At 37.8% G+C, this 14275-nt stretch overlaps 1 protein-coding gene across 1 annotated transcript in view; it reads right to left on the bottom strand.

Annotated features, from left to right (window-relative positions):
• Positions 1-14275, bottom strand: part of NOX4 (NADPH oxidase 4) — a 161155-nt gene that overhangs the window by 32030 nt on the left and 114850 nt on the right. The gene's annotated exons all lie outside the window — the stretch shown is intronic.

Raw genomic sequence — 14275 nt, forward strand, 5'->3', positions numbered from 1 at the left:
CCTCTCTCTTTACCTGCCTCTCTGCCTACCTGTGATCTCTGTCAAATAAATAAATAAAATCTTTAAAAAAAATATGTTACCATTAATTCTTTCTCCATAAAATATCTGCCAAGATTTTAGAGAGTAGGGAACAAATTAGGAAATAGAGAATCAAGAAAAAGAAAAAGCATTCCTCTTTACTCACTTCCCTCGCTAGGTTTCACAAAGGATAACTAGCTACAATAGACACTGCAAAAATCATTTTAAAGATTACATGGGTGGAGAATTAATGTGCTTTTATTTAACATATAAGAATGGAAGTCTTAATATAAGTAAAACCCAGTACTATCTGCTGCAGCAAAAAAAAAAAAAAAAAAAAAAAAGGCAGAGAGATGATTAATTGCAGTATCTGCCCACAAGGGGGTTATAAAAGGGGAAGTGGGTGGGACAATGCATAGGGTATAAAATGGGGCACAATTTGAGACACAAGTTACTTACATGTGCCGTATATCCATGTTATATATAATATATATATATAATATGTCCACATATATATATCTGTATACACAATGCTTTGTGCTTTTTACATATTATCAGTTATAATCTTAACACTGTATGAGGTGGTTACGCTATAACTATCCCATTTAACAAGTGAAGACCCTGGGGCCACGAGAGGTGCCACGACAGGTCTGAAGCTCCCCATGTCCAAAATGAGGAGGGAGAGGATGAGGTGGAGGAAAACGTGAGGAGAGACAGACCAGGGTTCTGTCTATAGAGAGAACCTCCTAGGTTGTGCATCTCAGTCACAGATCTAAAAATATCGTTCCAGTCAGAAAGAAATAAGTTGTGCTTTCATGACAGCCATTGGTCGAATGTGAGAATAATCTGGAACTAACACTACTGCTGGAAAGGAAGTGCACCATTGCTCCACAGCTGAGCAGCCATGCAATCCACCCTACAGGTGATAAAAGTGGAAAGAACATGTATCGACACTTTGCCAATGGTAGTCTTTGCAGTGAGAGGAAGAGGAAGCCATTGCCCTCAGCAAAAGCTAGATGGGCTGAAATGTTGGATCTGCTCAGTGGTATTTAGGTTTTATAGCTGTGCATGCACAACTTTAAAAAAAAAAAAAAAACTTTCATTACGATGATTCCAGCAAGGATTGGGGTGGGTGGGATAGAATGAACAGCTCTGAAGTTAAACTTTTGCAATTCTCCATCCCTGACTTCTTGTCACCATAAAACTACTGTCCAATTACATTTTGATAAATGTAAGTTTCTTAGAAATTAAAAATGTCATGTTATAAGAGAAGAGGCTTTTCTCAATAAATATATTTTTAAAAAATAATCATAGGATATGATGTGCTAGCCTAAGACATAAAAGATCTTGGGATTATTAGCTTTAGGCACTGGAAGAGAAGGCCTGTAGGCAAAGATAAAATGAAGTAAATATTTTTTTCTTAATAGTCATTAGGTGGATAAGAACCTTGAGCAATTTTATGGTTGTTTTTATGGTTATCTTTATTGATTTAAAGATCAAAAAACACATCCATATGAATTTCTGATTTGATCTCAGAGCAATCCTGCGTCAGCAAAATATGGCAAAAATGGACATTCCTCCACATCTTCTATCTGGGTTGACGTCAAAGATGTCATTTTCTTCAAAGATGTTATTTTCTTCAATCTTTCTTATTTTCCATATCTTCATCTCTCTATGCCACATTTTGAATAGTTATTTCAGTTCAATGTGACAGTTCATTTATTCTCTCTACGGCTATTTAACCTATGAAGTTTATGATATTGTTTCTTTTATTTGGAGAAGCTCTATGGGCCCATTTTCCAAAATGCCCTGAGAAGTTTGATTGCCCTTTGTCCCTTAATCATTATTTTAATGCTCTCTTTTATTCCTTTAAATTTATGAAACATTTGTGTTATACTTTTTGGACATATGATTTCTACTAACATGTACTTGTGGCATTTTGTTTCCTCATTTTCTAAAATACGAGCTCATTTTTCTTGGTGTCTTGTAGAGAGGAATCCTTTGGGGATTACAATGTGTCCTCCAAGAGAGGATTTTCATTTTCCTCTTCCAAACAACAGGAGGGTGCCATAAACCTGGAATCACTCTAAACTAAATTTTTGTCTCTGGGTTTATTGGGCTACATACACATTAGATTTTACCATTCTAATCCAAGTGGACACTAGATATGAAGGGAGAATTTTTGTTTTAATCCTTCTTAGAGCCAAGGGGAAAATAAGGCAATTGTCCCTACTATCTCGTCCTGCAGAGCAGGATATTTATTCTCTATCTGATCCCCTAAGGATGGAGCATATGAGGAATTTAGGCCATCTGTGGCGTCCTCTGATCCGCTCTCCCACTCCTCGGGGTCCAGGCCTTATCTCTTGTCCACCATGCATGCCTACAGCCCACTGAAACAAGGTCTCAACTTTGGGGATAGATAGATAACGTTGGTAAGAGCAAATATGAGCTCGAGTACTCCCTTCACTTGTTAGTCTCTATAGAAACGTCTCATGGTTTATGACGCAAAGCAACGTCACCCATTCATTTTCTACCATCTCAAACATGCATTAAAAACTGTGTGTGTGTGTTAGTAAATATTTTTAGACTTTTTTTGTATCATTTTGTATCATAGTAACATTATTATCTAGTATGCTGTATTATCTAGTATGTTATACATATTTTTCACTCTTAGGTACACAGACACACACACACACATACATGAATCCTCACCATTAAACTTAGTTCCTATAGAAAATTAAGGAGAATTTTTTTTTGGCCTTTGTATTTTGTTTTATGTGTTGGCTAATGTCCGCTTGATCTGCCAGTATGCAACTTGACACTTTAATTCAGATGCAAAGAACAGTTCAAATAATATCAAAGAAAACCTATCAAACTGTTCAACTGTTCAGTACTTAAGTGGAAACATGAATTATAAGCTGACCAAACCCCTACTGGATTTTCAAATGTAACATCGAGCCAAATTTCACACCCCACTCCAGCATATATTTAAACACAGCTGTAACCCTTATGAAAATAAAATTACCTCTGAAAACTTTTAGAGGGAATAGAGTCCGTTAAAATAAACACCCTTTAAGACTGAGTTTAGATCTTTAGTTGAGACTTTTTTTTTTTACCACAATTAGCGTTTCTTTTTTTTTCTTTTTAAAGATTTTATTTATTGATTTGACAGAGAGAAAGAGAGAGAGAGCACAAGCAGGGGAGCAATAGAGGGAGAGAGAGAAGCAGACTCCCTGCTGAGCAGTGAGCCTGACTTGCAACGTTATCCCAGGACTCTGAGACCATGACCCGAGCCAAAGACAGACACTTAACCAAATGAGCCACCCCGATGCCCCTTTCCAACAAAGAGTGCTATTTTATAAATTGTATTTAAACTGTTGTTTATTTAGACGGTAATGAATCCTTTATTTCCTGTCCACTTATATGCCTTCAGACCCAAATATTTAATAATTTTTTTTTCTCAGACAAGTCATTCCATCCTTTTCCTGTCTTTCCTCCTTTTTCCATATGGCTACTGACCTTCCTGCTGAAAGCTAGGTGTAGAGCAGGCTTTTATCTTAATTGCTGGCTAATTTTAGCTTCTTTAACCTTTCATACCCCAAATTCCTATGCACTATATTTTGGTTTTGCTACTTCTTTTCCATTAGTTTAGAGAGCTCAATTCAATTAAGAAATAGACCATGGCTTCGATCATAGTATGTATCTTCTGGTCTTCACAGCCAATAAAAAAAAAAAAAAAAATAGAAGTGGGGGTAGGGGGAAAAAAACAGAAAAAGTGGGACAAAGAAACAAAATAATGTTGTAGAATGTAATTCAGTGTAAATGGACCAAAATCTTTGGTTTTAAAGGAAAAGACTGTTAGGCCGGAATAAGAAAATAGAGTCATAAATCTTTTCAAGAGATTCAAGATTCCATGTTTTATATCAGGATAAAAAGAAGCTGAATGTTAAGGCGTAAAGATATGGGAGGGAAATTCTAGCAAAAGCAAAATAGCTGTAGTTACATCAATTTCGGATAAAACAGACTTGAAGGCAAGGCACTACTATAGATACACTGTTAGTAATTACTTATAACCCAGCTGGCTATGCTTTCAGATTTTCCCTTGTAATCAGAGACAGACGGCTATGAGGAGGGAAACTCTATTCTACTCTCCTCTCCTGCTTCGCATGCTGAGCACATCTTTCTTCCCTGGCAACACACGTGGCAAAATGTGACTGTGAAGGGAATGAAAAGCCCTTCATTAGGCTGTGACTAAGACGATGTGGTTCGTTTCTATTTAAAATGTGGTTCTTAGACCAATAGCATCAATTTTACCTGAGAAGTTGTTGGACAGACAGAATCTTGGAACAACTTCAGATTTATTGAATCAGAATCTCTGTTTTACTAAGATTTTTGGGTGATTCATACGGCCACTAAAGTCTGAAAATCACTGCTCTACTTTATCTTTCCAGAGAATTCCACAATGTCAATAGAGAAGTGGGATTTTCCCCTGTTTTCCTCTTGTACTCTGCGAATATTATCTTCTTTGAGCCTTTTTGAAAGTGATGGATTAGTAATTTCAAGACCTGGAGGATAATGTCTACTACTTGAATATGAATATTCCCCAAAACTATATGATGAACAAGAATGCAAATAAAATTACACATAATCCATGCCTTCAGCATTTCTAGGAGATAGAGACTATCTGTTGCAAGAAAAAAAAAATCACTAACTACCAACAGATAAAAGAGTGGTTGAAATAGAAGACAGGCAACTAATGTCCAAATTACATACACCTGTAGTCTCTAAAAACAAAACAAAACCACTACAATGGCATAGAACTAAAAAATAGAATCCAAGGAAGTAAGAATTCAGGAATACCATCAACAAAGTCTCAACCTATTAAGTTACATAGGCTTTGGGAATTAAATGTCATGTTAGTATACTTTGTGAGTACACGGATTTCAATATTCTGCCTCACCTTCCCCTGCCATCCTTTTTCCCTTCCCTAGGTGAACCCCAAAATGTTGATTTCAGCTGTGAAAACATTGACCAACTGCAACATTCTTCAGACAGAATGAAATTATCACTGTTTCTGTCAATCTAGCTTCTATTCTTACTAATCAATGGATTGGAGGTTCTCAATAAACAAGAGGAAAATTATATAATTAATAAGTAAAACTGACAGAAGAAATTGACTTAACAGACAAAATACCACACATGGAAGTGCTTTGGAAACAATAAAACCCTAGAAGAATAAAACATAATTTTATAAGTACAGCTGGCTTAGGCATTGTCAGATTTCCTGCTTGGGTTTTATTACTAACTCAAAAACCTAAGAAAACCAGGGTGCTGTGTTGAAATAGTTTGGCCCATGATTATCTCCAGTTGCTGGCACTTAATAGGCACCAAACAAATATTTGTTGAAAGAAGTACTGAAAAAATATAATATGTTCCACATGTTCATTTGCTTTTAAGACTACTATCATTGGGCCCCTGGTTCCCTATGGGGGAGAATGCTCTTAGTAGTGCAAAGTTTTCTGTTCTCACAACTTCCACAGCAATTCCTTTTAGTACAGAAATTTTAACAACAAAAATCTGCGTTTTAAACTCCCAGTAGGAGAAAATATGCAACTTCAAAGAGTTATGGAAAACTTAAGGAAGATTGGTATGTTTTTACTGTATAGCAATACAGTAAATATTATATGTTTTTACTGTATAATAATACAGTAAATTAGAATGTAGGCTCTCCGAACTAGTTTAAATCATTGTGTTTATCAGGTGGCACTACATGACCTTGAGCAAGTTACTGTTCACTCTCTGCCTCAACTGTATCCTTTGTAAATAGAAGGTGATCTAAATAATACATATCTCACTAGTTATTGTAAGGATTAAATGGGGTAATTCAGGCAAGGCAAAGACCACTTATTGTCTACTGTTCATCACATTTCCCTTTTTCATTCCCAGTTTTGGGGTATCATGATAGTAATGTTTAGGATAACTAGGTGTAAGAAGTGCTGGGTTGAGATTCTGAGAAAATCTTTGAAAGGGAGGCTGACTCGGCTTGCGGGTGGATAAGGATGGGATGGCTGGGATGAGGATGTGGTGGCTGAAGCTCAAAGAGTCATCTTGCAACCATGAGAGGGGGAAGGAGGGGAACACTCAGATGTGATATGCTGACAACAAATTCCAGCCACCAAGAATGTTGGTATTTCTGGTTACGTGAGAAAAATAAGCCCTCATCAAAGTATAAGCTGTTCACATTGTACCCAGACACACTAAGCATTTGATAAATCTTAGACATTACTATTAATAATAACAAAGGGTTGTAATTCACATCCACTTAATGCTAATGTAAAGTTCCATTTTTGGAAAATTATTCACCTTTCTTATCTTTATCTGATCAGCTTTTACTTTTAAAATTCTTCCAATTAAAAAAAAGCAATCAAAAACAATCTTAGACCCTTACCTCCAAATCCTAAAATGAGATGTAGTAACAGATACTCTTCACTGAACATTTGACCTAATCCAGGGTCTACACTTGTTCTGTGTACCCATTCCCTCCTAATCCACACAACACTTTTCACAGGAGATATAAATCTGCCCCTTACTGCACTGAGAACTAAAACCCAAAAATGCTAAGTAATTTTCTCATGCCACACTTCTTTCAAAGGGAAAGACTCATCCAATTCCTTATGAGTCTGACTCCAAAGCTCACTTCCTTAGTGATCACACACTAATCATTACAGTCAGTTGTAAATTATTCTGGTTTGGGATAATACGGAAAGGCAAATAAAGTCTGAAAAGGGCACACTGTGCCAAGGAAGTCCTAGAAATCCTCCCCTGCAGGCTAGAAGTGGTAAGAGTCATTCTTCATATAAACTATTCCTTCATTCGGGAAAAAGATGGAAGTCATGAATTGTCTCTCTGGAGACAATAGTGTTACAGTTTTAGACCACTCCAGTCCCAGGAGATAATCACATCACTAAAAACAGCAAGAAGTAAGAGGGAGTTAAAAAGCCTCCGATGGTCTTCCGAATCTTGCTACCTTGCGCTAATGGTCCTCAAAAGTTAGCATGTATCAGAATGTCCTGGAAGGTTTGTTAGGCACAGAGTGCTGGTCCCACCCCCAGGTTTTCTGAGTCAGTAAGTCTAGGCTGAAGTCTGAGAATTTGTATTTCTAACAATTTCCCATGTTGCATTTATGTTGTTGGTAGAGCAGATAAGAAGGATGGGGGGTGAGCTAGTACAGGTGGTGATTTTGATGTGTTGATCAGGGTAAGCCCTTAACATTTGAGTTAAGACTTGGTGAGAGTGGTGGGTGGTGGTTCCTATTGTTTGGACTTTTTTTTTAATTTAGAATTTTTTAAAATAAATTTATTTATTTATTTGAGAGAGAGAGTACGTGAGAAAGAAAGAGAGCACGAGCACAGAGGAGGGACAGAGGGGAAAAAAGAAGACGATGCTCTCACCAAGCAGCGAGCCCAACCACATAGGGCTCGATCCCAGGACACCAAGATCATGATCTGAGCCAAAGGCAGATAACTCACTGACCTACCCAGGTGTCCCTTGTCTGGACTTTAAGAACAACTTAAGGAAAGAAACTTTACCAGGAAAGGGTTAAGAAATCTCTGTAGGTAATGTGCGACTATTACTTAATGCAATCTCATGCATAACTAAAAATAACACTGTTTAAAAAAACCACCTTGACTGATGTTTGTTTTTTGAAATTCTGTATTATTCAATCAAGGCCTTACAAATAGAAGCTATTAATTAATTTAGGGTCTGCAAAGAAAAAAAAACTCTCTGACAAGGAATTCCAATAAACAGACATATTGTTAAAATTTATGACTTGGTAAATATAAGACTGTTTAAAATTCACCCTGGCTATAGAGTTCATAAATTGCTTCTGAAATCATGGCTTCACTCTGACATCTCGCTTTTGTAGAGCTGGGAATATCGTTGAAGAGCTAGAAATCACCTATGCCAAAAGGAGGGCGTTCCAGTGCAAGGAAGTTAAGGTGGGATTTTAAGATTTGTAGCAAAGGAAGAACTTCAGGTCACTTTCTCTCTCACCTGACAGACAATCTCTGAGTCAAAGCAAACAAATAAACAACAACCCCAAAACTTAAAACAAATGCTGTCTGAGGAGATACGCAATGGTGGGGAATGGAGGATAGATCAGAACAAAGAGAGCAGACGGCTCTCGAAGGTACGAGGTAGAGAATCACACGTGCTTACCTTATGCCCTAGAAAGTGTTCACTTTCTCAGCTAGTTTTGAGATTTCAGGTTCCTGGCCTCCCAGCTACAAGCTCCTCTTGGCCCGATCCTTGAACCAGTTCTCACTTGAGTCCAGGATAAGCTATTCTCTCACTCAGCACCGAGGCATCCTTAATGCTTGCCCACTAGACTTGTACTAACAGAGTTTCTTGACTTATCACATGTCTGAGCCAGTCTTTCCAAGTTTAGGACTACCTCATGCCCTGCCCTGAGGTAAAGCATGACTTTGAGAAAAGGGAGAAGAGAGCCAAACATGAGGATGATGGTGAGAATTCACATTTGCAAGAGGCAGGTACTTCCCATCATTTTATTGAATGATCACAAAGTCTAACAAGGGAGAATTATGCCAGGCACTATGTATTTCTCAAAGCAACATTACAGGGGAGCTACTTGTGAAATGATAAGAAATATTTATATTGTTCTCTGCCCCTGGTTCCTAACACAGAGCTCCTAAGACCTTTGTAATTTCCTGGGGGTTAGACTCATCTGACACAGAGTTCCTAAATCTCTTGGACAGAGTTCCTAAATCTCTGGGTGATGGGGCCCTATTTTGTTCTAATGAGGTGACTCTTGGTAGGCTCATTGATGGGGGCTACTTGGCAGAAACACCAAGCCAGGGGTGCCTGGTGGCTCAGTTGGTTAAGCGCCCAACTCTTGATTTCAGCTCAGGTCACGATCTCAGGGTAGTGAGATCGGATCGGTCCATCACGTTCTGTGGGCTGTCTGCTTGAGATTCTCTGCCCCTCCCGCTTATGTGTGCACTCTCTCTTTCTCTCCAAAATAAATAAATAGATAAATCTTTAAAAAGAAAGAAAGAAACACCAGGCCATGAATATAATCTTGGAATGTTTAGTCCTACTCTCTATTTTCTGGAGAGGGAAGAGGAGCTGGAAATGAAGTTAATAATCAATCATGCTTCTGTGATGAAACTTCCATAAAAACCCCAATGGTATGGGGGTTCAGAGAACTTCCAGTTGGTGAACACATCTACAGGCCAGATGGGTGACACACCCCCACTCCATGGTGACAGAAGTTCCCACACTCAAGACCCTTCTAGATCTTCATGTGGTTATTCATGACCATCTAAATCATTCATCACATTCTTTACTACACAGTAAATTCATAAAGTATGTCTGAGTTCCAAACGCTGTTCTAGCAAATGATTGAATCCAAGGATGAGGTTGTGGGAATTTCTGATTTGTAGCCGATTTGGACAGAAATTGTGGGTAAATCGGGGACTTGCTACCTGCGACTGGCATTTGGAAATGGGGGTGGACCCATGTCTAATGGGAATGAGCTCTTAACTTCTGGGGTCTGCCCAAACTCTGGATAGTGTCAGAATTGAATTGAATTATAAGACACCCAGCTGGTATTGAGGAATTGGTTGGTGCGTGAAAAACTACACCCCATATCTGGTGTCAGAAGAATCGTATATGAGAGTAAAAGCAATTGTATGTGAGAGCTTTTTCTATAGCACTATTATTACCTCCATTTGAAATAGAGACCCTGGGACTGCTGATACAGAATGTGATCCAAATGAAAAAGTTTGAACGCCTTCTTTGAACTCTTTCCTCTCCCCTGTCCCTCCCCTCTCCCTTTTCATCTTCCTGCCCTTTGCCCGGTAATCATAACATTCTTGTCGCGTGCCTCCTAAAATCCTCAGATATCTACCTGCTTTTCACTGTTATTATCACTATGGAATCGATCCTTTCTCACTGCCTTCCTGAGTATGAAACTGCCAACCAGCTAGTGTGCTAGCCCCATGCAGTGCCACGTGGTCCTCTCTGGTTCCATGATAAAACTAGGAAAAGGCAAATACAATGATTTTTGCTCCTTTGCTTAAAGTTCTTAAAAAAAATTGCTTAAAGTTCTTTCATGACACTCCACTGAATCCAAGCTCCTTTAAATGGCAATCCATTTAAAGGAGAGCAGGAGTGGTCCCTGCTCTCGTTTCTCCTTATATCCCAGCCCTTCAGTGTGTGTATATGTATGAACATTTGCACATACACACGCACGTGTACATGTGTGCACACACACACGCACGCACACGCACACACACACACACAAGCAGGTTTTTCAACTGGAACACCCGCAGCTGATCTGTCAATGAACAGCCCACTTCACGGCTCTATATTCTGCTGTGCTCTTGGTTCCATCTAAAAAGCCTCTTCTTCTGGTTCCATAGCATTTGTCCAGATTTTACTCCAAGGGAAAAATGAAACTTTCCATGAATTACCTAGACTGGAAGACACATTGTCTTCTCTTTTCCCATTGAGTTTAGTGCATTTCTCTATAACTATAGGTCTTATCACATTGCTATAATTAATATCTCCATTAGAGTCTGATTCTGTTTTCCCCTCCACCAGATTCTAGGTTCCTCAAAGTCATATGTTACATCCTCATTATTTTTGTATCCTCAGTAGTTGTGACTGGTTCTAGTGCACTATAATTGTTCAATAAATATTTGAAGAATGGACTAATGGAAAAATGGACAGATGAAAGGATGAGAGGCAGGATAGCACAGCTGGGTATAATTTGGGGGCCAAGCAGACCTTGAATTTGGGACCTATCTCTTCCATATGACTTTGGTTAAGTCACTTAGCCCATTTAAATCCTCTAATATATAAAATCTGTAAAGTTGGGGAAACAGTACTACCTAACCTAACTCATAGGGAAATAACAAAGGTTAAATAATACCTATAGAGCACATAACACAATCATGGCAATGTAGAAAGTGTTAAGTGCTAAGTGTTTGTAGTATGAATAGGAGTAACTTAGCTCCAGTGACAAATATATTACACACATACAGACGGAACAGGAATTACTAAAGAGAGAGAGGAGGCCTCCGCAAGAAGAGGAACCCCAAATTTTCCTTGGACAGAGAAAGGAAGACAAGTTGGAGAATAGATGAAATCTAGAAATGTCTTCTGAGGCTTTGCAGTTAATCACCTGATCACCGCTTGAAGCCATTTTTAAGCAGTCCATTGGAAATGAGAATGGGTTGAGGCATTGCTTTTATTGTCTAAATAATCAAGGTTATCCTCTGGTGGCAAACCAAGTCAAAAGGAATACTCTGAACTTGATCCTAAATAATATATCTTTCTCTAAAGAGTACTGAGATTAAGCATTCCAGAGTACTTGATCTTCATGAGAACCAAATAAAGCTATGCCACATGTTATGCCTACATTTTCACAATATTTTTATACATAATATGGTGAAACTTCCAGAGCCATTGAATCATGTTTTGCTGGTGTAACTGCTAAAATGGTTGCAAGTCATTTGTGAGAAAGATTATGCCAAATGTCTTCAACATGTCTCCAAGCTGCAAGGATAAGAATATTCATGGTTACCCTCTAGTTTAAATATGTTATAAACCCAAATGCCTCAAAGTTAACAGTGACACCAGCTAAGACATGAGCAACAACATAAGTTTCATTATCTCCATTTCTTTCCTCTAACCTATGAATCAACAACATTTATCTTGTATCAAGTATACATTCCTTTTCTTCTTTTCATTCACCTGTTTCTGACAATGGTCACACCTATTCATGCTCCAAGAACTTTCATGAGGCAAGGTCTTCACATACACCTGATGAGAATGGATGTGCCAGGCTTTGGCAAAGGGTCAAATGCAAGATCACAAACGTAAGAATGTGATGAATGAACAGAACAATGTTTCCCAACAGGGAACTTTTTTTTTTTAATGGCTTTCCATAAAACACACACACACACACACACACACGTGCACGCGTGCACACACACACACACATTTCAAGAACTGGTCAGTTCTCTTCTCCATGATTATTTCTCTACTAAGTAAAATACAAAAATTTCCCTTTTTTAGTATCTATTATATGTCTTTTGATAACCAGTTGCTTAAGATTATAGGGACAATATGCTGACTAGAGATCCTACACTCAATCCAATAACCACTGTCCACCCACCAACTCATATTAACCAGGGTAGAGTGAGTCTGACTTAAAGAAGGTCAGCTATACCATGCTCTACACACATCACCCTGTGACACTAGATAATATAGGGCAAACAAGCTGCTTCTCAAACCATATTTTAACTCTTAAAACATCTCTCACTAATAGGGTCTATATTCAGTGAGTCAGTAAAACAAGCAGAAAAGGGAGGGAGAATAATCTCAATATAAATAGGTGTATGACATTGTGAATGAGAACAACAAATACTAAGGGTCTGATTAAATTTCCAGCTTTCCAGAAATTTTTGCATGTCATGAAATGACAAATTCCTTGACTTATAGTCATCCTCAGTAATGAATAAATGATAGTATATTTAAGAGTGAATACAAATGAGACTAAATGAGAATATGGAAAACGATGAATAATCCCAAAATAGTTTAAATTAGGTCTAGACATACACAGATCCCTGCCCCCTTATATTTATCAACTGGCTCTTAATACAACTGTCTCTTCTTTTACCCCAGCATTCTTTACATGGCCCAGAGTTTTTGCTCCTATGCTTTTCCTTGGACCAGTTTAACACTCCTTAGGCACAGCATAAATTGAACTATTACCCTTTCTCTGTTCATCAGCACCTCCTAAAATTCTACTCCCAAGCTAGACATTATATGGGCAATGGGAGGGTGAAAATTTTTAATATTCTATAACCTAAATAAGCCACTGTATTTAATCCAGAATTTTTATATAAATATTATATATTATATACATTATATTTTATATAAATATGAAACCTAAATGAACCTAAATAAGCCAATTGTATTTAATCCAGAATTTTTATATAAATATTATATATTTAATGTTATATATTTAAATAAATATATTCTATTTACATAGTTATTTTATATAAATATATAAATATCATTCAGACTTCTTAATTAAAGGTTTCTTTAATTAGCATGCTTTCATTGGGTAATTTGGAAAACTGAAACTCATAATGATTTTTTTCATTTTATTTTATTTTATTTCTTTTCAGTGTTCCAAAATTCATTGTTTATGCGCCACTCCCAGTCTCATAATGATGTTAAGTGGTCACCAAAGCAGTGCCTCACATCAGCAACTAGCCATAATCTAGAAATATTAAATAAATAGTTCTTCCCCTAATATTATTAAGGGAAGAGTGATAAAGGTATCCTGACATAAGACCTATCCTCCAAAATCAATGAACAGTCTACTTCACTAACCTGTTTGGAAACATGCAGATCTAGTTAATGCTATATGCAATTTTAAATGAGTAGCAACACTTGCAGCTACATACATACATATCGCTATGTGTCCAGCTAAGTTCTAAATATCTTTTTGTTTATTAATTGATTTAATCTACATAACACCCCTTGGTGGTAGGTCTTATTATTTCTCCCCTTCCACAGAGGTGAAAACTGAGGCACAGAAGGTTAGGTGACCTGAGTCACAAAGCATGGCTCGTGAGTCAGTCTGCACTCCTACCCACCCCAACATGGTGTATGTGGCATCAATGGATGACTTTTATTCTTTTAGTCCACAGATGCCCCCCACAAAAACAAAACAAACACAAAAACTACCCTAAGAATTAGACACTGACAAAGGATTGTCACATGGTATCTCTGTTAAATATCAGAATGATATTGGAACATCACTATGGGAAAAGCAACCTAAGAGCAAGAGGGATACGTGTTAAGAACATAGAGCTAAGGAAACCCAGGGAAATAGCGGGAAATAGATTACCAATGGATAATCTGAGAAGCAGCTATGGTTCCCCTCTTCAAGCAAATGTCTGAGGTGGATAGTAAGCCAAGAGGCAGAAGATCAGGCCTCACTGCCCTCTGCAAACAGCAGCCGAGGGCAAAAATACTGATAGACAGTGTCAATCCCTTCAGACTCCTCCATGCTCCCTGTCATGAAAAGTAATATATGCATGGAACGCTGTCCAGGTTTTGTATATCCCTCAGGAGGGTCCCTGTGAGGGAACTAGAAGATTATTGCTAGATATTAAATCAGGATTAATATCAAAGATAATGAGCAGATAATTCA

This window comes from Martes martes (assembly GCF_963455335.1).
Source record: "Martes martes genome assembly, chromosome: 10".
Lineage (NCBI taxonomy): Eukaryota > Metazoa > Chordata > Mammalia > Carnivora > Mustelidae > Martes > Martes martes.